At 40.2% G+C, this 24,314-nt stretch overlaps 1 protein-coding gene across 5 annotated transcripts in view; it reads right to left on the reverse strand.

The window, feature by feature from the left end:
• Positions 1 to 20,050, reverse strand: part of Fndc3a (fibronectin type III domain containing 3A) — a 172,754-nt gene extending 152,704 nt beyond the window's left edge. Inside the window, exon 1 of one of the 5 annotated variants that reach the window (XM_006519115.4) lies at positions 19,907 to 20,050. The gene's annotated coding sequence lies outside the window, so the exon portion shown is untranslated. Of the gene's footprint in view, positions 1 to 18,551; positions 18,637 to 18,742; positions 19,036 to 19,066; positions 19,355 to 19,906 lie in introns of those variants that run through there. The other 4 variants (XM_030247858.1, XM_006519116.4, XM_030247857.1 and 1 more) reach the window with 4 other exon arrangements.
• Positions 20,051 to 24,314: the final 4,264 nt, after the last annotated feature.

Consider the following 24,314-nt stretch of genomic DNA (forward strand, 5'->3'; position numbering starts at 1 on the left):
AGAAAAGCCCTACCTGACTCCTGAGTGATCCTCTGACCTCTAGACATATACGATGGCATATGCATATGTGCACACACATAATAAACAAACAAGCAAGCAAATAAACATATACTTAAAGAAACTTAGCCAAGGAGGTAAGACTTGTACTCTGAAACTATAATATTTCACTGAAAAGGGTAAAGATCCAAATAAGGAGAAAATACTATATGTTCATTTATTCAAAGATTTATTTTGAAGATTTCCAAACTCTTCAAATGTTCTGCAGATTCAATGAAAGAGCATTTTTTAAGGGTGTAGAAAAAGTTGATCCTAAAATTCATATGGAACTTCAAAGGACTGTAAATAGCCAAAACAACTTTGAAAGAGAAATGAGATGCAAGATTCATACCTCCTATTCTTTAAACATATAAAAAGCCATGCAGTAATAACACATAAGGTACTGGTATAGGAAAAGACAACTAGATCAATGAACTATAGGCCTCAGAGATAAGCTAACATATGGTCAATCTTCTATGAGTGCTAAGACTACAAGATGGGAAAGGACATTTTCTTCAACAACGAGGTCATGAAACTGAGATATTCGCACACAGAGTGAAACTGGACTCTTATAACACATACAAAACTTAGCAAGTTAAAGATCTAAGAATAAGAATCAAAGTTAAGTCCTAGACAACAATAAACAGGAAAGCTTCATGACACTGGGTTTCTTCTATATGTACATACATAGCAAAAGCATAAAACAGACATAGCAGTACATTTAACATGAATGTTCACACATCAGAGGACTCTACACAGAAACAGAGAGCTTTCAGAACAGTTTAAGAAACTGCAAACTGTCATAGTGAGGCAACACTATGAGCTACCCAACACACTGGGTAGCTCAAAGACACTACTCAGTTTTGGAGGCTACAAAGTCAGGTGATGTACTAGCTAGCTGGCTCTTAGAGGCCCTGCTTCCTCTTTCAGACAGCCATCTTCTTCGTGTTTTCTCTAATGAGGGGGAGGAAGCACCTGTGCCTCCTCTTATAAGAACATTAATTTCATTATGGATGCTCCACCTTTATGACCTCATCTTGGGTCTCATTATCTTCCCAAAGCCCTGCCTCCTGACATCATCACACTGAGGGTTAAGGCATTCAAATCAGAATTTTGGAGACACACATTCAAAACTTAACACTGCCATTACCTGTTCCCCAAATTCATGTCTTTTTCATTCTGTCACAATGGTCCCAAAAAGTATTAATTTGTTTTAGTATAAACTCTAAAATTCAAATTTTCATATTAACATCACCTATACCAATCATTGGGAGAAACTCATGACTTATTCCAACATAATTCTTTTTCTTTGAACTTGTGAACCCCTTTAAATTGTGTGCTTACAAATATAATGATGGAATATAGAAGTTCTGTCCAGAAAGGGGAAAGCAAAATATAATTCTAAAAATCTAGCAGTACAAATACCATAAGGTCTAAAGGCATAATTACCTTTGGTTTAATGCTCTGTTTTCCAGACCTACTAGAATCACACAACCTGACAAGGTGATCCATCCCTTCTAGTAGTGTCAGGTGCTATAACAATAGTAAGTCTCTGGCACTTGGTAGTCCCTCTTGTCCTTGGTCCTTTACAATCCACATGGCCAAGTGCAATAGATGACATAATCTCAATAGGTGAGAGGCTAACAGAGGAAGACTGCCATGAGTTTCGGGCTACCTGACTTACATACACAGTGAACTCCAGATCACCCTCAACTACAGAATAGGACTGCTTATTCAGGTACAGATTTGCTTTCAGTGCCCCCGTAGTCAACTGCCTTCTGAATAATGAAGCATTTGCTTTATCAAGCTCTGCAGTAGCTTAGGTCAGAAAGATCAATTTAGGTGTCTCCTTTGAGATATAGACAAATGTGTCCATTTATTACTACTCTGGCTGACTATTTAAGGGAACCACTTCCAGATTTTTAAAGTTTGTTTTCCACGCAGTTCTTCCATCTTAGGTTCTTTGACAGGCACGTTATAATCTTCATAGGTTTCCTAGACTGAAACTTAATCTCAAGTCAGAGTCTGCCAGGACAGACTTGGGTTGCCCTGACTGTTTTGTACCTGGCAACCTCAAGAATGCTCAACCAATCACAGGCTTATTTTATTTTCCCTCTTTTGTGGAATTCTAATGTCTCAAGTGATATTGTTCCAGGCCTTTTGTCTAGTTTTTAGTAGTTTCAAGACAAAAAGCAAATCCAATCCTTTTTACTTTCTAATGTCAAGGGACCTACATTTGTGACTCATTTTTAGTGTGCTCAATAGCCAGTAGAATGGTAATCAGATTTGCTAGGACAAAATGGCTATTGTAGGAGGAACTCAGCCGCAATGCTGGCATATGTGCTGCTGATACTTCCTCCCTGAACCAACCTAGAATCTTTCAGGACAACTAGAGACCATTGATGCTGGACCAGGCAATGGAGCCAGCCTTTGAGAAAAAGATAGTTTCATATCTGGCTACTTGAGAGCCAATGAGATGCTGAGAGGGGGGTATAAAGGTTTGCCCAGTTTCTGTAATAAATGAGTTTGGTTTTGCCACTTGCCCAACTTCCAGAGTCTGTGTCCTTGACTTTGTGCCTTTTTACCCCAATCCCCAAGGGTCTTGGTCATGCAACAGGCTATGCTTTAAATTATGATTATTTTTTAAGAGTATACGCCAGACTTCATTTCTTGGAAATCAGCATGCTCTTGATTCGACCTTACCTAAAAGAAAAACTAAAGCTATTTACTTATTTGAATAAATGACACAATTCCATAGCTTTTACTCCAGTATAAGACTTGAAATTACTAGCAACCTCCAGAATGAGTTTTGTTCAAATGTGTCACCTTAAGCTGGGGTTGCATGGGGCCTCTAACTCAGGATTCTAGCACACCTGGCTGCATGAAACAGGCAGCATAAGTACAAACTACAGGGGTGAAAATTGGTAACGTGTAGAGCTATCCTTAGTTCTCACTTTAATTGGTCTTGGAATGGGTGGTGTCTTTAATCAGTAAAGGTTTTTAAGTTTAAAAGATTGTATTTTAAACTACATTCATTATTACTATTATTGTTTCATAGATTATTAATAAATAATCTAAACATTTCTTATGACATATTTATCACATTCAGCTCCACTTGACTACTGGAAAAAAAAATGGGTACAACAGGTAGGATGGGTGGGCCTCATCCCCAAAGGAACAGAAGTTTGGGGTCAGTATTGAAAGGCACTGTTACTACTTTTCTTAGTCTGATCTAGTGAACAGCATTTAATTACACATTCAGGAAATATAATCAGTCCCCATTCCCCCAGAACAAAGCCACACTATAATGAAATCTGGATTCAGAGTAAAGTTAATTCCAAAGAATGCTTCACACACATGCACACACATGCACACACACATGCACGCACACACACGCACACACACACACACACACACACACACACACACACACAGAGACACAGACACATACACACACACCATTATAGAGACACTCTGCGCAATGTAAGCTGGGCATGGTGGCACACACTGTAAGCCCAGCACTCTGGAAGCAGAATCAATAAGATCATTGTAAGATGGAGGCCATCCTAAGCTACACAGCAAACTCCTGGCTAGCCTGGGCTATACACAGCAAAACCTGTGTCTCAAAAAGAAACAAACAAAAAAATAAAAACTATGTGATACAAAATATAGAAATAAGAGCAAGCCCAACCCAGTAACAGACTGAGATTGGCCACTTAACAACAACCAAACATGTTTTTTAAGTAGCATTATCTTCAACCCTTAGACCCTGGTGTCTTGGTGTGTGCAGGACGTCTGAGATACTTCTAGAGTCAAAAAGTAACTACACGTGGGTTAATTCTATTCTCATCTGCAGATATTTTATTGGCCTCTGTAAAAGTTATTACTTTTTATGTGATAGATCGTTCACTTTGGTCTTATAGAATTTCAAGTTCCAGACCATGTGCTACCTGACTCCTCTTTAACCACATTAACTGCTTAGCAGTTCTACTCACAGCATCATGGCTTGCACATCGATGCAGATGCTGCAGAGTTGGAGCAACTTTGCATACTTAACATGGTTAGCTTCACCAATTACTAGCAAAGAACAAATTTTATCACAGGAAAATCCTGTTTTGATGTTCTGTGAAACAGAACAGAGCCTTTCAGTAGAACACAGTAACTTAATGCAGTGCTTTCCCAATTCTGTTATAAAACTCTAACTAGTCCTGGGCTAAAAGTTATTTCCCATAAGCACATCATTTCTCTCCATCCTGTTTATCAAAAAAGCTTGTCCTTACTCTTAATACACAATGATTTCTCTCCAGAGTTCTAACACCAGCTGTCTTTAGAGTTCTGGAGGTGCAGAACTTGTCTTACCTGCCTGATCCCTAGGAGTAGCTTTGAAAGAGGAGCTTTTTCACATATGACATGAAAGATGGAGGTATGTGGAAGGTGAAAAACATTCACAATTATAATTTCTGTAGTGATAGAACCCAGGACTGTGCACTGCCTAAACAACCACTCTGCTGCTCAACTACAGCTACAACTAAGATTACATCCCACACACCTATGGTCACTTGATCTTCAACAAGGGAGCTAAAACCATCCAGTGGAAGAAAGACAGCATTTTCAACAAATGGTGCTGGCACAACTGGTTGTTATCATGTAGAAGAAAGCAAATCGATCCATACCTATCTCCTAGTACTAAAGTCAAATCTAAGTGGATCAAGGAACTTCACATAAAACCAGAGACACTGAAACTTATAGAGGAGAAAGTGGGGAAAAGCCTCGAAGATATGGGCACAGGGGGAAAATTCCTGAATAGAACAGCAATGGCTTGTGCTGTAAGAATGAGAATTGACAAATGGGACCTCATGAAACTCCAAAGCTTCTGCAAGGCAAAAGACACCGTCAATAAGACAAAAAGACCACCAACAGATTGGGAAAGGATCTTTACCTATCCTAAATCAGATAGGGGACTAATATCCAACATATATAAAGAACTCAAGAAGGTGGACTTCAGAAAATCAAATAACCCCATTAAAAATGGGGCTCAGAACTGAACAAAGAATTCTCACCTGAGGAACACCGAATGGCAGAGAAGCACCTGAAAAAATGTTCAACATCCTTAATCATCAGGGAAATGCAAATCAAAACAACCCTGAGATTCCACCTCACACCAGTCAGAATGGCTAAGATCAAAAATTCAGGTGACAGCAGATGCTGGCGAGGATGTGGAGAAAGAGGAGCACTCCTCCATTGTTGGTGGGATTGCAGGCTTGTACAACCACTCTGGAAATCAGTCTGGCGGTTCCTCAGAAAATTGGACATAGTACTACCGGAAGATCCAGCAATACCTCTCTCCTGGGCATATATCCAGAAGATGTCCCAAACGGTAAGAAGGACACATGCTCCACTATGTTCATAGCAGCCTTATTTGTAATAGCCAGAAGCTGGAAAGAACCCAGATGCCCCTCAACAGAGGAATGGATACAGAAAATGTGGTACATTTACACAATGGAGTACTACTCAGCTATTAAAAAGAATGAATTTATGAAATTCCTAGCCAAATGGATGGACCTGGAGGGCATCATCCTGAGTGAGGTAACACATTCACAAAGGAACTCACATAATATGTACTCACTGATAAGTGGATATTAGCCCAAAACCTAGGATACCCAAGATATAAGATACAATTTGCTAAACACATGAAAATCAAGAAGAATGAAGACCGAAGTGTGGACACTATGCCTCTCCTTAGAATTGGGAACAAAACACCCATGGAAGGAGTTACACAGACAAAGTTTGGAGCTGAGACAAAAGGATGGACCATCTAGAGACTGCCATATCCAGGGATCCACCCCATAATCAGCTTCCAAACGCTGACACCATTGCATACACTAGCAAGATTTTATCGAAAACCCTGATATAGCTGTCTCTTGTGAGACTATGCCGGAGCCTAGCAAACACAGAAGTGGATGCTCACAGTCAGCTATTGGATGGATCACAGGGCTCCCAATAAAGGAGCTAGAGAAAGTAGCCAAGGAGCTAAAGGGATCTGCAGCCCTATAGGTGGAGCAACATTATGAATTAACCAGTACCCCGGAGCTCTTGACTCTAGCTGCATATGTATCAAAAGATGGCCTAGTCGGCCATCACTGGAAAGAGAGGCCCATTGGACACGCAAACTTTATATGTCCCAGTACAGGGGAACGCCAGGGCCAAAAAAATGGGAATGGGTGGGTAGGGAAGTGGGGGGGGGGTGTGGGGGACTTTTGGGATAGCATTGGAAATGTAATTGAGGAAAATATGTAATAAAAAATATTAAAAAAAAAAGAATTACATCTAAAAAGATAAAGCAGGGGAGGCAGGAATGGGAGGACTGTGGACTTGCTGGCCTGTCATCTGGCCTCTGGCTATCCAATCTACCCCCAGATTCAATGAGAGTGTGTCTCAAAGAAGTAAAAGTGGCGAGCAACAGAGCAGAACACCCAGAATTCTCTTGCCTCTGCACATGTACTGGCATGTAAGTACATGCATACATCACACACACACACACAAACAAAAACAGTAAGATTAATTTGGATAGCAGTTAACTTATAAATGTTAAGAATCACTAGTGTAATTCCTATTTCTTTACTGCAGCTCAGACACACCATTATATTGAAATTGTTATTCCCTTTGACATTTTGTTTTTGAGTCTTAGCCTTTAATAGCCTGTTATTTATTATAATATGTGTATGTGTGCCTGCAGGTGCCAGGTATGTATGTGTGTGTTCATGGGAGTATGTGTGTCAGTCTCTCCTTCCACTCACTTCATGTGTATTAGAGACTGATATGGGAAGGCAGGCTTAGTAGCAAGTGTCTTTGTTCGCTGACCCATCCCATTGGCCTTGATATTGTTATTTCTAAAACTATGAATAAATTTAAAGACCAACTGGGAAGCTTTTGCAAGTGAAAGAAAATACTATTTAAAAATACATAGGAAAGGACAAAAACTAAAACTTCCCAATAAAGAAAATGATTTGGAAAAGGCCTGATCAGAATTGCCCAAACCCAACTGTCTTCATTTTTGTTAGCAGGTTTGTTACACCACAAAGGCTTTACCTGCTGTCATAAACATATACATATAAGCATAACTTTTTCTTTATTGTCTCAAATCCAAACTCCACTTCTAAAGCTTCACAACTGCAGTGGGTAGCACTCCTTTTCCTCTGCATGTGCAAGTGGTATTCTGGAGCAGCTATTATACAAATAAAGTCACATGTACGACTCTCTTAGGTTTTTCATGCAAAATATCTTGAAGATTTTCATTAAAAATTACTTTCATAGCTCTATTCCATGTATCTGGTGGTGCCTAACCTTCTATTTTTAATTTATTCTGCTTTTAGGATTTGTCTGTGTGTCGTGTGTGTGTGTGTGTGTGTGTGTGTGTGTGTGTGTGTGTGTGTGTTTATGTATGTGTACAATGCTTGTGAGTGCAATACTCACAGAAATGAAAAGAGGGCACTGGATCTCCTGGATTTGGAGTTCACGGTAGCTATAAAGCACCTGCCATGAGAGCTGGGCATTGAACCTGAGTCTCTACAAGATCAGTACACATGTGTAACTGCTGAGCCTTCTCTCCAGCCTCAAGCTCTTCTTTTTTTTCTTTTCTAGGCAAGGTCTCCTTATACAAGGCCATGCTGGCCTTGAACTCACAGAGATTCCACTTCCTCTACTTCCTTAGGGTGGGGATTCAAGGCACCTGCCAACACATCTGGCATACTTGCAGTTTTCATTTATGTTTGCCTTCCTCTGCAGCTATAGCCATGTAGTATCAACATTCTCCAGGAATCTATGAAAATATTTCTATATTATAGGTATGATTCAAAAGTGTACTGGTAAAAGTAGACAGAAACTGCTACTTTCTTCAAAAAGAAAAAAAAAACCTATTTATACTCTGTTCAGTAATTCTTGAGTGCATGTTTTCCAGTTTGACACTACTAAAATTCCCCGATAATTTGCTAGTTATACTTCAAAGTTTTTAAGTCATCTCTCACTGAGGTTTTAAGCAAAATTTCTCAAAATCCTCCTGTGGCTGTCTCCAGATCTTTTATAAGATCGTTTATAAGATCCGTTTTGGCTGCACGTACGTATCTGCACCTGATACATGACTGATCAGCAGAAGATGTTCTATCTCCTGGAACTGGAGCTATGGATGATTATGAACCACCATGATGTGGCTGGAAGCGGAACCCAGCTCCTCTGAAAGAGCAACAAGTGCTTTTAACCACAGAACCATTTCTCCAGCCCCAAGATCTCTGCATTATTATTTCTATGAATTTATTGGTCATATTTTTTCCTATTTTCTACTAAGCTATCTTTGTTACAATAATTATAGGCAAACTTATAAAGCTTCAGTGTTTTTTCTGTTACCTGGTGAATACTGTATTCGAGTCTCTTAACTGCCTTTTTAAAATGATGCCAAAAGTGGGCAGTCTTCACCCCAAGGTTTTTTAAAAAACTACCCCCCAAATTTTTGACATTTAGTCTTTTTTTTTTTTCCTCTTGGATATTTAAGTTCATTTGAAACTTAAGAGTACCCAACTGTATGGAAGACTTCCCTACACTATTAAAAGCTAAGTTTTCCATTACTCAATAGTTCCCTATATTTTCTTTCTCTTGAATTTTATTCTGTCCCTTTGATAATTATGCTTATCTCTACCCCAGATTCTTAATGCTTCAAAGTTAGACTTTTAGGGGCTGAAGAGTTGCTCAGTGGTTGCGATTACTCACTGCTTTTGAAGAAAATTTCGGTTCAAGCCCTAACACCCATATGGCAGCTTATAACTGACCATAACTCCAGTTCCCAGGGATCTCTTGCCTTCTTAAAGACTCTGCAGACACTGAACACATCTGGTGCACATACACACATGCAGTCAAAACACTCATACACATAAAAACAAATAAATCTTAAAAATATAAAGCTTCACAAAGATTTTATTTTTACCTTTGATAAGTAAGCCCCCCTTGTATTTGGCTATGTGCCTCTATAGCTTCCTCCATCTTCAACCTTCAATTTTGCAAGTGTCATTTTAAAATGGCATTAAATTTCTAATTAAAATAATGATTTTTATAAACTAATATGGTTAAGAACTGCCACTTTGTAGTAATTAGTGAGTTACTAATTTCAGAAAATTTTCTCCATTAATCATATTTTCTTCATTTAGTTATTACACATTTTACAATTTTAAAGTATTTTATAACTTACAATTGCTCTTTTTCTTAACTACTTCAAAAGTCAGTCACTGATGGTACAGAAAAACTTTAGTAAATTAACCTCATAGCCAGATATTTACTGAAACCCTTTAAGTAATTTTCAGTTTACTATCATGTGTATCTGTGTGTCTCTCTGTGTGTGTGTGTGTGTGTGTGTGTGTGTGTGTGTGTGTGTGTGTGTGTGTGTGTGAGAGACAGAGAGAGGGGGGGGAGAGGAAAGAGGGAGAGGGAGAGAGAGTGAGGGGAAAGGGAGAGAGAGAGAGATGAGGAAACTAGATACTTTGCCACTATGTTTAAGAAAAGGATGTCTAGTCTTACCACTTCTCTTCTAATTCCGTTTTGTCGTTGCTGTGGTCAGGGTGGTGGTGATGGTGACGGGGCTACCGGGAACAGAGCACATAACATCAGCTATATAGTTAAGTGTTCTAAAGCTAAATCATCCCTCAGCCCTATTTTGTATTTCCTAAGTTTGCAATCATTTCAGTTATAAATAATAACGTACTACTCTCCTATTACAAGTTATTTTTCTTGTTTCTTAATAATCAGGTAAGAGTTTTGGACCAATGTTAATAATGTTCCTATCTTTTAATAAAAGTACTTCTAGTATTTCACTATGGCATTCAATATAAGTTCCTGCTAGAATAATTTTATAAGGTTATTTCTTGTTGATGGTGAGTTATTAGGACTGGTAACTGAATTTAAGAAAACAAATTTTAGCACTAAAGAGATAATTATGATTGTCCCTAAAATCCATAAATATGGCAAATTATATTAATATTTCCTAGAAGTAAATCATTATATACCTGGAATTCAGCACAGTAACATTTTTAGCACCAAAGAGATCAGTATAATTGTAAATAATTGTATAGTAAATTAATTGACTATGTCTCCTAAGACTGAATCATTACATTCCTGGGATGCAACATATTAGAACTGGTATTAACAAAAAGGCCAGGTTCCAGCATCATCTGTACTCAAAGTCTATCACTAAACAGCTCTATGGTCTTGGGCATACTAGTTACCTTATTTTAAAAATGGTGGCAATGATATCTAACTCAGATGGCTTGAGAACCAAATAAGCAGCTATGTGTGAAGTTTGGAACAACACCCAAGGCAGAAAAAGCACTTATTTATTTATAACAATAAATAACTTATTTATTAATAATATTGTCCTAGCCAAGAACAGAGTTTGTAGCATTCAAAGAGTCAACAAACTAAGGCTTGGGTGTCAAACCTGGCCTGATGCCTGTTCCATAAATACAGCTGAATTAGAAGAGACCCACACTCATTTTTGTATAATATAGCTATGGCTGTTTTCTGCTCCTGTTGTAGCTTGGCTTCAGTAGGTATACAGAGTCCTTGCCAACAACAACACCTGAAATACTGATTCTCTGCTCCTTCCGTTCAAAACTGTCCGTAACAGCAGTGCTGTTCACAGTCCACTAGTTAGAAAACCTAATATACAAAAACATATATAATACACACACACACACTCACACACGAACAATGTACACAATCACAACACTCTACTGGAAACAGGGCTACTCGGGGTCAAAACCAGGAAAGAGTCACACAAGTAAAAAGGGTTAAGAGAAGAGGAATTTTATTTAATTATTTTAAAATATGTATTTATTTACATGACTTTATCATTCATCCTAGTCTGTGAACCCAGAGAGAAGGCAGTATAACATTCATTTTATAACATTTGTATTGCAGGCATCGAAGACATTTTAATTCTTCAACAAATGACAGATAGATAAATTAATAGTGAAAATAAGAACAGGAAACTCGGATGACAATAACTGACACATCTGTCAAGTTACAGATATAAATATATTACGGCACTCATTCCATTCCCAAGAAATAAGTTCTGCCTTTTAATCCTTTTAAACTATCCTATAAAGGACAGATATTATTCCACTGTACATGGAGGAATCAGGGGTCACTGCGATAAAGTAGCATTTTTCTATATACCCAGTAAAGACAACCAATAATCTGTTACAGCACTTACCTCATGGTACAAAGCTGGAAAGTGATGAGACACAATGGGGTTCCCAATGGTATCAATAGAATATGGATTTGCAGAGAAAGAAGGCTATGGTTAAGTCAAGAGACAATTTGGGATATCTTTAAATTGAGGAGTTATTCTAATAAGCTCATCATTTAAAATATTAGTCTGATGCAACCTAAAAAGTGGGTTAAGAGGGACACAGCAGCTCCTATACTTTACCCTAGGGCAGTGGTTCTCAACCTTCCTAAAGCTGAGACCATTTAATACAGTTCCTCATGTTATGGGGACCCCCAACCAGAAAGTTATTTTTGTTGTGACTTCATAATTGTAATTTTGCTACTGTTATGAATTATGTTAATATCTGATATGCAGGATATGTGTGTGATATGCGGTCCCTGTGAAATAGTCTTTCAACCCCCAAAGGGGTTGAAACCCACAAGCTGAAAACTGCTGCCCAACCATGTGAACCAATCTTAGTAAGTTTCAAATAACAGATATATAAATGAAGCATTGACATACTATGATATTTTCTTTAAAGATATTGCTCTGAAGTAGTAGTTGTACTTGGGCATAACAATATACAAAGCAACAGAAAGGTACTTAATAAACATTGTGATAAAATGTAAATAAAATTTATACACCAAACATTATCAATAAAAATACTACATGGGGAAAAAAATCATGCCTTTAATCTCAGCACTCAGGAGGCAGAGGCAGGCGGATTTCTGAGTTTGAGGCCAGCCTGATCTACAAAGTGAATTCCAGGACAGCCAGGGCTACACAGAGAAACCCTGTCTCGAAAAACCAAAAAAAAAAAAAGTCAAGAACAAAACCATATTTGAGAATGCCTATATTAAAAGAAAAAACACCAGAAAATTTAAACAAACTGACATCATGAATTCTTTTTATTTAAGCAAATATTAAGACAGACTGATTTTGAAGTACATGAAATAACTACTCCTTCAACCAAAGCAGTAGGTATGCACATGGACTACTTCTCTCAAGGCACAACATACCCAAGTTCAATGTCCTTTCATCAACATGCTTAGAGTCAGGAGTGCTCAGACTCTGGAGTATCTGCACACACCATGACATATTCTGGAAATGGGAACTAAATCTAAACACAAAATCCACTTGTGTTTTATATATACGTTATATACGTGGCCTGGTGTTTCTACATACAGTGTTTTTAGCTTACCAACACCTTAACTGTAACCCAGCACTCCACATGAACTGAAGATTTTTGCATCTGTGACATCATGGTAGCAATCAGTTTCACATTTTGGAGCATCTTGAATTTGGGGTTTGGGGTGCTCAACTTGTAATTACACTTAAAGAGAAGTCTTAAATACGCTGTGAAGTGTACTTAAGAAACATCTGCTCCAAATATGCAGCCAAGTGAGAAGATCCTCTCCCCTCCCATTATGTGGCTTGTGGGTTTATTAAAGACAACTACACACACTTAAATCAATTAAACTGATCCCTCACCAGAGAAGGAGAAAGTCACTTTGAAAATATAAATCTTTATGTACAAATGTATATTAAGATGTGAGTTCTAAAGAAGAAAACAGAAAAAAAAAAAAACACTATTCAACACGACTATAGTCTGGTTCATACAATTATCTGTCAAATGTACCTAACTTTCAAGGTTGATGACAAAACACACACTACACTTTGTAATTCTACCAACTAGCACCTAAGCCATCTCAAAGAGTGAGGAAGGAAGAAAGAAGTCATTCCCAAGTAGAATACCTGGCAGATTTATACAGGGCTTTAAAAGTAACTGAGTAATGGTCCAATGACCTTAGCAGGTGTTTCTCAGTATTGTCAAAACACTGTCTTCTACTGAAGAACTACTTCACTCATTTCATATATACCCATTTTCTTTCCACTATGGATACAACAGCGAAGCAGTATGGAACAGATCAGCATTCCCTTACAAAGAGGGACAGAGGAAGAGTGGAGCAAGAACTGCCCTCAAGATTAATGAGTGAAAATTTTGTTATATCTTATTTTATTTGCAAAAAAAAAAAAAAAAAAAAAAAAAACAACCCAAAAAACAAAAAACCAGTTATGACTTTCTAGACTACTGAATACTTCCTGAAAAGGCTGATTGTAGAACTCTGCGGAGTAAAACTCGACCTCAAAAGTTCTGGTCAGATTACAAAAACAATCTGTTCAACAGCTTCTGGTACATACATATGAGCACTGATGTAAACACATACATGGTACCTTAAGATGTTCATGTTTCAACCATCTTGTTAAGCTCTTTACAATGTGTGTAGTGAAAACAAAGCAGATATTCTCAATTTTAAAACTTAGAAAACTAAACCATAAAATCTCAGTCACTAATGAGTAGTGAATGTGGAACTAAGACCTGCACCATCCAAGGCTCTTGGTCTCCCCCTTAGGCAGGGAAGATGGCAAGATGGTAAAGCAGAGGCCAATTATGAATTATTCCCTACACCCTTCTTTTTCCAAGATAGGGTCTCAACTATGAAGCCCTGGCTGGCCTGGAACTCACAATGTAGATCAGGCTGGCTTTTAACATAGAGGTCCTCCTGCCTCTGCCTCTGGAATGCTGAGATTAAAGGCACACGCCATCATGTGTGGCTAATAATTTCTTCTTAAAGCACAATGTTAAGTCAAAATTGTATTAGGTAGCAATCGAGAAAGGTCAAACAAAACCTAATTCAAAAAGCTTATGCTGCCTTTAAACTTAAGATAGTAAAAATATTTATAAAGGAAGTCAAAGTTATAGAAGCATAAAAGATTAATGTTTGGTTTGGTTTTAGTGTTTTTAAAAGAAAAATAAGGGGGAGAAACAGTACTAATTCTGTCTAGTCAATATCTCTTCTACTTTCTCAAACACCCAATACTCACCACATACAAAGCATATTTATGATGCCTGAAGCATAAAACATATGTTCTTACGCTATCTACATTTTAATCTCTTGATATCACAACTATGTAGCGGCCCTCAGGAGCAGAGCCATACATAATCTCAGGCACCCTGGGTCACCTCGTAAGAATAGGAGAAAAACAGTGAAAAAGGAGAAAAGTATCTTATCTTAGATCAGTGGTTCTCAACCTTCCTAAGGCTGTGACTCTGTATTTAATACAGTAAGTATGTCATATTGTGGTGAGTCCCAACCATAAAATGATTTTCACTGCTTCTTCATAGCTGTAATTTTGCTGTTATCAATCACAATATAAATATCTGATATGCAGGATATCTGATATTGACCCCTGTAAATCATCCCCAGAGGAGTTGCAAGCCACAGCTTGAAAGCTGCTGTCTTAGAAGCACATGTTATAAATTTAGAAACTTCAAAGAGATGTTTCAAAAGGAGAAGTTTCAAAACAGTATATTTTAGAGATTTCTGGGTCTTCCCTCCTTCAATCTACATGGTATAATATTTTCTAGATGAGTCTAGTTTATCAATCTGATTACCAATCGCTCCATAACAGTAACTATTCTTGGGGTTACTGCAGGATTTCTAATGTTTAGAACTCACCTTAGATTACTGTTAAAAACCAGGTTATTGGTCCCCTGCCATCACTTACAGACCTCCAGCACTCTAACCAAGGTTTCTAAAATGACAGTTGTACTTTTTAAAACCATAAACCCAGCGGAGTTGGTAGGTTTAACTTCACACACATTTTAATTCCAGCATCGGTGCAGCTGTTTCACTGCCCAACTCAAAGACAACTTCTTCCCTGTCTGAAACCTAGACTAGGCTCTTGCTACAACTTTACACAGGCAATAATTACAGTTGTGGTTATTTTAGCATATTTTCTTTATTTTCATATACCACAAAAAATATGTAGCACTACTTCAAACACCATTAGAAAAATACTTTACAATATGTGTTATATGGACAGTTAGCCATTACTCAGCCAGATGGCTAACTCTAGCCTGCAGACATGGTTTTTAAATTAAAAAAAAAAATTAAACAAGCAAACAAAAATATCCAACAGAGATTACAAACAGTTTTCAAGACAATATTACCAAGCAATCTAAAAAAAGGCTGTCTACCCTTATCTAAGTTATATAAATATATATAATCTTTCTAATTACTAAGAAAACTAAAGCTAGAGATCAAAATGCTAAGCAAAACAAAACAGTAAGAAAGATAAAACACTATTTTCTCTCATATACAGAATTTTTAATTTTTAATCTCTGTATATGGCATAAAAGCATAAGTGTGACTGGGAGGGGTATTAAGTGAGAGGGAGGTGGGAGCAGGAGAGGGTAATGGAATATACAGAAATATGTGCACTCACCCCCCCACACTCACACACATATATATACATACACCCAGACACACACACACACACACACACACACACACACACACACACACACACACACAATGAAAGCAGAAAAGGCATTTGGGGGAAATGGAGACCCGCAATTAGCAAGGAAGAGGGTCCAAAGATGGTAGTGGGGAAGAAAAATGAGCCCAGTAAATGATACATATGCGTGAGAATGTCATGTCAAATTCTATTTTTTGTATGCTAACTAAAAATGGTGAAAACAAAACAAAGTGGTATATGGTTCTGTATTACTTTCATAGCCAAGTTCCTGCTGATGACAAGCAAACTTTCTTCTCCAGGGCTTCTTCCTACTTGACTCTTCACACCTCATGGGGCCTAGCTCCAACCTCTGCCTGATCTTCTTTTTCTTCACACTTGTCCTTGGATGCTCCAGAACCTCTCCTCTCACTACTACCTCCAACTCTGCCTGTCACTCTCTTTTGGAATGAGTTTTCCTCTGACACAGAAACTCTTCCTAAATTTCAAGTTGGACTCACTCCAAATGCCCAGACGGTTGTAGCCCTCCTTCACAGCACTTTCAGTCACAGTGGATGCTACACACTTTAAAGATATTGTGCTAAGTTTTTGTTAATGGTCTCCTTTGTTATTGTACACTTCTCAGATAATTTGTAAATTACTTGAAGGAACACATCCCACTGCTTTTGTATCCCTTACTTTAAATAAAAGCTCATCATTCTCTGAGTCTAAGCCATCTCCTCCCAAGCACTATCGTGCAGCAGCTATCTTGTGCAGAAAACTAGCCTAAAGCTTGGGAGTGGTTGATAGGGGATGGGGATCATCAGAAGATGAAACTCACAAAGAAGTTACTGGTAGCCCAGAGGCCGCATGGCAAATGTACACAGTATACATTAAGGCAAACAAAACCCAACCAGTTGGAGAGAAGGTTAAGGATACTGATATAAAAAGAACTCTGAAATAAAGACTAGAGGATTAAACAGGATAAACACTCACAATACATGTAAAAGAACAAAATGTGCCCTTTATCTCTGTGGGTCATCAATTTCTTTGTAATAAGGCACTCTTGATACACATGTTGTACCAAAGTGATCAACTAAAGTACTATAGGACTCAATGGACAGAATTCTAAAGCTGACTTTTTTTTAAACACTCAGAACTTATTTTAGTAATTCTTGTTTTAGAGATAGCATTTAACAACAAAAACCAACGAATTGCTTATCAATACCAGGCTAATAAACTTGGAAATCATATGCGCGTCCTTATATCATGAACCAAGACAAACCCAAAACTCATTTTCATGAAAAAAAAATGCAGTAAGAATGTTTTGCTTTGAAATACCTATTTTGTTTACATCATCAAATGATATTTTAACACTACAGGCAAAATATAAGATGAATAAGCCATATATATGCCAAAAATATAAATATTTTCAAGTAGAAATATTACATATGAGTCTAAGCTATGGCTGAACAAATCATAAATTAAATGTCTTTTACTGAAGTCAAGCTAAAAGACAATATCCATTACAATATTCTTTATTTTTCTCCTGTGTTTTCCAGAATCTCTCAGCCTACATCTCACTAGACAAGGAAAGCAGAGAATTTTTTTCTTCATTTGTATTCAATTTATAGAAATATAGAGATGTAAAAAGGAATCATTAAATGTATGGTAAAATAAATCATCTCTCAATTACATGAAGAGGAAATGATGACACATCACACACACACATACACACACACAAAATCTGTGTTTTCAAATGCACACCATTAATTTGGGAGAAGAAAATTCCCCTTACAATCATGCTTCCCTGAGGCTAGTGTTAATTAAGCATGAGTTTCTTTTTCCTGACCACTGGTGACGAGGATTCAGACAGAAGGGGAAAAGGAAAGAGTTAAGGCAGAGGCATACAGGTGGCCAAAGGGAAGCAGCCTGAGAGAAAAACGTCCCACTTAACCTACAAAGCAAGCCTGGAGAGGATCTATGAAGATAAAACAACACAGAGAAATTTAATATGAAAATGCTAAAATTTTTAAACGTAAAACCTAAACAAGATTTTTCTCCCTATCCCCTTATCTTCTCTCCTCCCTTCAGAGGATGTTATTAGTGGTAAATTACAAGAGGACTAAATTTTTTTAAAAACCCAACGAAAAGCCATGTTTTAAAAGACCTTATCATTGCTTTCCAATAGGCCCAACACCTGTCTCCATGGGTAACTGATCTCATTAGTTGAGAAAAAAAAAATCAATTTAAACAAGAAAATGTTAAGAAGGCAGGGGGGTCATCTCTCTGGAACATTTTTAGGTGACTTAAACAACATTTCCGAGATGACAAGAATTACACACTCCGCAAATACACACAAACTAAATATTTATCTAAACACGGGATATGAGCCAGAAATCTCAATTTGCTTCTGTCTGACATATGGCTCGGTTTTGACTGGCATATGTTTCGTACTGATACTGGCAAAAGCATAGTGATTCAAATATTACAGAAAAGCTTCAACTGCTCTTTCATTCTTACAACTCATCTTAGCCAAGAGGCTGAGAGGCGATGCTTATTTGCTTCTTACAACACGCACAAACTTGGGTTTCAAGAACTGAAACAGACCACAATAGGATGCAGCAACATCATTATGTGGCTCGGTGTTTTTTAAAGTCTACCCGTGAGCACTTCAAGATTATAATACAAAAAGAGGGAAAGCCTTGTCCGCCTGCCACTGTCAGTTAGTAGACGGACAGCCGAGAAGGTGCCCAAAGGAACTTACAGTCTCACTAAAATAAATAATCTCTAGCTCACCATCCTTAGCACCCTCAGCAATCTCTCTCTCTCTCTCCCTCCCTCTCTCTCTCTCTCTCTCTCTCTCTCTCTCTCTCTCTCTCACACACACACACACACACACACACACACGAATACCCCCCAATGCTTTTTATGAAAGGTGATAGTTTAATAAAACTACAATTACCTATCACACACGGTAAAAGCAGCAAGCGCTAGCGATCTGACGTCGAAATTACTCGCTCCTTTTCCTTCACCCAGCGCGTGCCGCCCTTTCCCAGAGTCGTGTCAAAAGTTCACCCACGCAGGCTGCCGAGCTGGGCGAGCACCGCAGCCTCCCTTCCTCCTCGCCACCGACCGAACAGGTGGTTGCCTTACCTGGGGAAGAGGAGCCGCCAGGCACCGGCTGCGGCGGCCGCCCGGGCGGCCAGGCAGGCGGGCGCAGACCCGAAGGGCGTGTTTTCGAGGATTTAACCCTCAGGTGCGCAGGCAGCGCTCCGCTGTCGCCGAGCCCCGGCAGGTGTCGCGCACGTCCCCGCCGCGTCCCGGGTCCGTCACCCCGCGGACGGCGCGGCCTCGCGTGGGGGCGTCGCCCGTCCGCCCGCCCTCCCCGACGGGCTCAGCCCTCCGGCGGCGCGGCCCGCAGCCCCAGCCTAACGGTTTCCCCGACGCGGGCTCCGGCGTCCCCCTGCCGGCTCTCACCTCCGAATCCCGCCGCTCCGAAGCGAAGGAAGGCGGATCCCCCACCCCGGGCGTCTCTCCTGCGAGGCTCCGGCTCGTCCTCTCACTCGCTTGGCGGTGGGCCGGGGCTCCCGCGGCCGCCGCTGCGCTGACTGCTGTGGAGGGGGGTTGTTGGGGAGGGGTGTTTCCCGGCAGTGACGGCGCCGCCGCCTCAGCCCCGCTCTTCGCTCCCTCTCCGCGTAGCTCCCGCTTTCTGTTTCACCCGAGGGACCGCGAATGCCGCCGCCGCCATGATTACTACGGAGCCGGGAGGAGGAGCCCGGAGTCGGCGCGCCCAGTGCGGCTGCGCGAGCCCCGCCGACGGCGCCCCCGGCCGCCTGGACCCGGAGCCCCCGCGCGCGCACACACACACACACACACACACACGAGCTCGAGCGCGCGCACCCGAACCCGCTCGCCCGCCGCCCCGCAAGCCGAGGCTTCCCGGGCCCGCAAGTGTGTGTGGCATGCGAGCTCCGGTGCCGCTCTCCCAGAGCCCGGGAACTGTGCGGATGATTGACGTATCCGGGGCCCCACACGCCATTCCGAATGCAGTTTAGAAAGCGCCCCCCACCCACCGCCCCCAGAGACGAACCGTGTCAGCCCCTCTCGGCAAGCCCCAGAACTTAGGATGCCGGCAGGTGCTTTTAGAGGCAAGCCCCGGACGGGGAAGCGCCCCGAAGTGGGCTCAGACCTTCCCACTCCCAGACGGTTAGAGCCCCGGCATTTTCTAGCACCCACGAAACAGATTTACGTCTTTCAGAAACGCACAGCTTAAAGGTTCTGGACTCGGACCAGCCGAATCTAGTGGAAACCCGTTACCTTGACGTCTGCCACCGCGGAGAGCGAAGCGGAGGCGGCGACAATTTCCTTAAGCCTCGAGCGATGGGGGGGCGGTGGGGGGGACGCTGCAGTAGCGCCTGAGGGCCGGCCCGGACTGCTTACTTTTGCAGTTTCACCGGAAGCCTTAGGGAGAGGGTCGTCTTTGGGAACCTGAGTCCTCCCCCTGTCCAGCCAAAACTGGTGACTGATGAAACCAGGTTCCACGTCTGACTTGTAGTTCAGTTTATTGGTTGCGCTGCGTTTTAAGGTGGCAATCTTTTTTTTTTTTTTAATCATTTGACAGAAATCTCTCGAAGATGTACGAATTTCTTACGTTCTTAAAAAAGAAAAAAACAAAACAGAACTGGATAATGAAATTCTTAGTGGATCATTGAATATCAAATAAGATACTCAGACAGTACCAAAGTCCCATGGGATTGCAGAGGTGTGCGCGAGTGTATAAAATCCCCACCTTGGTGCTGTTTTATTTGCAGTGTTCTTACTTTTCTTAAAGACCCCTCACTTGGCTTGTGTTCATCTGCCTGTACATCCACTTTAACCATTTCTATTTTCCTGTGGTGGTGTTTTTTAAGCCCCGCTTTCTTCCTTCTCCACCTACTTTTTGCTATGGCTGCAGGCAATGATTGATCCGATGTTTGTATCCACAGCTAGCTAATGAGAGGTTATTTTTCTTCCCGTCAACAAGTAGGATAGTGATTCTATCAAATTGCATCTTGAGATATTTGGGGGTTGGGGAGAGGGGGCAAAAGTCCTTTCCCTGAGAGAAATGTTTCATTTTCTTAACTTCCAGCTTTGGCCCTCTTCCAGACAAAATTACTGGAAAGCTGAGCTTGGAATAACAGAAGTATAACTGCTCATTGTTTTGCAATAGGAGAGTTTATATCTGAATGTGGAGGACTTGTGTGGCTTCCCCTTACTGCTGCCCAACTCTTGTTCGGTTGGAGGCTAAAGTCTCCAAAGTTAACTCCAAACTAGTATTTTCCAAAGCATTGCTCTTGTAAACTTCGTAAAAATGCCGAATCCTACCGCTACTCCCTCAAGATTCTGGTTCCATGATTCAGTGGTAGACAAAAAATAATAATAATGAAAAAAATTAAAAATAAAAAATGAACTTAAGAATAACCTGCATTTTTATAAGTATGTTTAAAGCCCATCTACATGCCACAGGCAAAGTAAAAAATAATAGACTAGTTGAAGGAGACAAGGGCATGTAATTCAAGACATCACTGAAGTAGACCTAGACACTTTGATATGGTGCACAATGCTGTGAGGAGGAGGGGGAAAACTGAGGGATTTATATCCTTTGGGGAGAAAGAAAGACATAAATCACCCTAGCCAGAGAGACACAGGAATCTACGTTGGCTTTGAGCAGACATTTCTTTCCCTCATCAGTGAATAAATAACCATTTCCAACCTTCACCCTCCTTGAGTTCCAGCCACAGTGAACACTTTGAACACCATTCTTTCTTAGACTTGCCTCCTCTTTTCCTGCATACTGTCTCTACTCTCTGCGCATATTCCCATTCTTCTCTCTGCCTGTGACACACCACTTGACCCTCTCCACAGCACCCCAGGACAACTTAAAGTCCCTTTGAAGGGCTTTCCTTAAACTCTCTTAGCCTAGGCTGTGTCACCGAACCATAGTGTAAGCTATCACATCTACTTTCACATCTCTGCTCACCTGGAACCCAGACTCTTGCATTCAGTGCCAAAGTCCTCCACATCATCAGTTTCTTTACCGACGGGCATGCTACAAAATGTCCTAGGTTTGCAAGGTTTGGCCCAACTTCATGGTTTCCTGGTTCTTCAGCTCATCAAATCAAACATCTAACAATCCTTCCTGATATTTCCCTCACTCTGTCTCCCATATCTGTTGCTGTGCCAACTCCTAGAAATGTTTCCTCCAAAACCCCCCTAATGACTCCGCCTCTTTCCTGTCACTACAGAGCTAACTTGGTCTAATTGCAGATAATCTGTGTGTTCTCTACTTTGCAGCCAAAATGATCTTTCAAAAGGCAAATAAGACTATGTCACTTGTTACATAATACTTTCAAATAATTTATTATTACTCTAGAATAAAACTAGAGTTCTTTCGGTGACCTTTAAACACAGTGTCGTATAACTCTTCCCTTGCTTCCTGGGCTGAGGATTTCCTGACCATTTCGGTTTTTTCGGTTGTACTCTGATTGGAATAGTTGTATGCTCTGTATACCCGCCCTTCTTCCTTTTAACCGTTATCCCCTACTTACTCTTCAGGGCTCAGTTTGAATAGGACATTTTCTCGGGGTTCGGGAGAGCAAAATCTAACACCCCAGATAAGGTTAAGATCCCTGATTGATATCAACAATCCCATCACCATGTATTTTTAGTTCTTATGATTTACCACAATGTACAATTACATTTCTGTATATCTGAGTACTGCTCCTGTTGCTCATAACAAAACAGATGGTGTCTATATTGACCTGTGTAGTACCTGGCACATAGAAAATACCAAAAATATTTCCTGAGTGTTGCTGTCCTTCGAGGTTCCTTTTGGTATTTTAGGTTGTGGGCTTATAAAACTAGGAAATGACAGATCACTGTCAGGAGATGGATAAATGAGTTGGAAGACAGATAACCATGGTGTCTCATGTCACCAACAGCTTTCCTTGTAGATTATCTTTCCAAGGACATTTCCTCTCTGGCAGACAGTAGTGTAAAATAGACATAATTTCCCCAGGGGAGGAGAGGGCCCTTAAAAAAAAAAATCACCCAGTATAATAAAAACTCCTTGGTGCAGTCAAGGTTGAGCAAAAGTTTTGCAGGCATTTTTAAAAGATTGAGAGATTCCTAAGCTTCGAGTTCCTTAGCTGTGACTTACAGTCCATGTTGCCTCCTGAGACTATGGAGGCAGGGAATGCATTCAACAATGGAGCACCACGTGGGTCATCTGCCTGCTGTGCTGTGACTCGGTCTTTTGATCCCAAAGTGTCTTATTCTGGCATCTGTAAAACTGAAACACGTTAAGTTAATCCTGCAAAGGATGATAAAATCTGAAACTTTGAAAATTTGAGGAGGTAGGATGGACTAAAAAGAGGAAAAGATGAAGAAGTCAAGTGTAGATATTGGGGCTGGAGATGGTACAGTTGTTAACAGCACTGGCAACTCTTTCAGAAGATGTAGGCTTGATTCCTAGGACATACATGGTCCTCACAACTGTCTCTAACTCCAGCCCCAGGTGACCCGAGGCCTTCTTCTGGCATCTACCAGCATATACTCATACATGCAGGCAAAAACCTAATACACATAAAAATAAACAAAATAATTTTTAAAAGGAAAGTGGAGATTGTCTTTTAGGCCACTTAACAAAGATGAGAGTGGGGAGACAGACAGACAGACCAAACAGAAGATTGACTGGCTGCATGCTGGCTAAATTCTCTGAGTAAGACTACTCGGTCCTAACTGAATAGAGCCAGAGAGAACACTTCTACCATTGGCTCTCACACTGAGTGCAAGGACAGGAGATGAAAATGCAGGTATACACCAGCTGTATTAGTCACTGTTTTATTGCTTTGAGGAGACAACATGGCCAAGGTAACTTAAAGAAGAAAACATTTCACTGAAGGGCTTACTTCGAGTTCACAGGTTTAGTCCATGACCATCCTGGTACGGGAACATGGTGGTAAGCAGGCAAGGGTGGAGCTGGAGCAGTAGCTGAGGGCTTTGTTTTCTGTCTCTCCTTTTATTCAAAATAGCCCCAGAAACCTTAGTTTTGTTTCAGAACCCAGAAAGTCTACTAAAGGACTTTTCTAAGACTGAAGAGGAGCCTCAGTGGTGGAACCTAGCATATGTGAGGTGCTCAGTTTGATTCTCACCATCAGAGAAAAAAAAGCAAAACAAAACAAAATAAAAACAGAATAAATAAACATATACATGCCTACGCGTGCACGCACACACAATTCAAGTCATTTCCTGAGTTGAGTAGTAACTATCCTAGAGAGGTAGTTCTTAAGTGTTGGCAAAAATAAAAATCACCTGGGATGCTTATTGAAGATCTAATAATTCAGGCTGTAGAGATGGCTCAATGGTTAAGCCCACTCGTCCTGAGTACCAGAGTTCCATTTCTGGCACCCACACCAAGCTGCTTATAACTGCCTGAAACTCCAGCTCCAGGGATATCAAAGGTCTCTAGCCCTTTCAGGCACTGGCACTCATGTGTACACACACACACACACATACACACAAACACGCGCACGCGCGCACATGATAGTTAAAAAAAAACTTTTAATCTAATATATAATATGATCTACAGTGTATGATGTCCAATGTACCATGTAATATATAACATATAAATGTAATTAGTATATAATATACAATATAATACATAATATGATGTACAATGTATGAT

This window comes from Mus musculus, chromosome 14 (assembly GCF_000001635.26).
Source record: "Mus musculus strain C57BL/6J chromosome 14, GRCm38.p6 C57BL/6J".
NCBI lineage: Eukaryota > Metazoa > Chordata > Mammalia > Rodentia > Muridae > Mus > Mus musculus.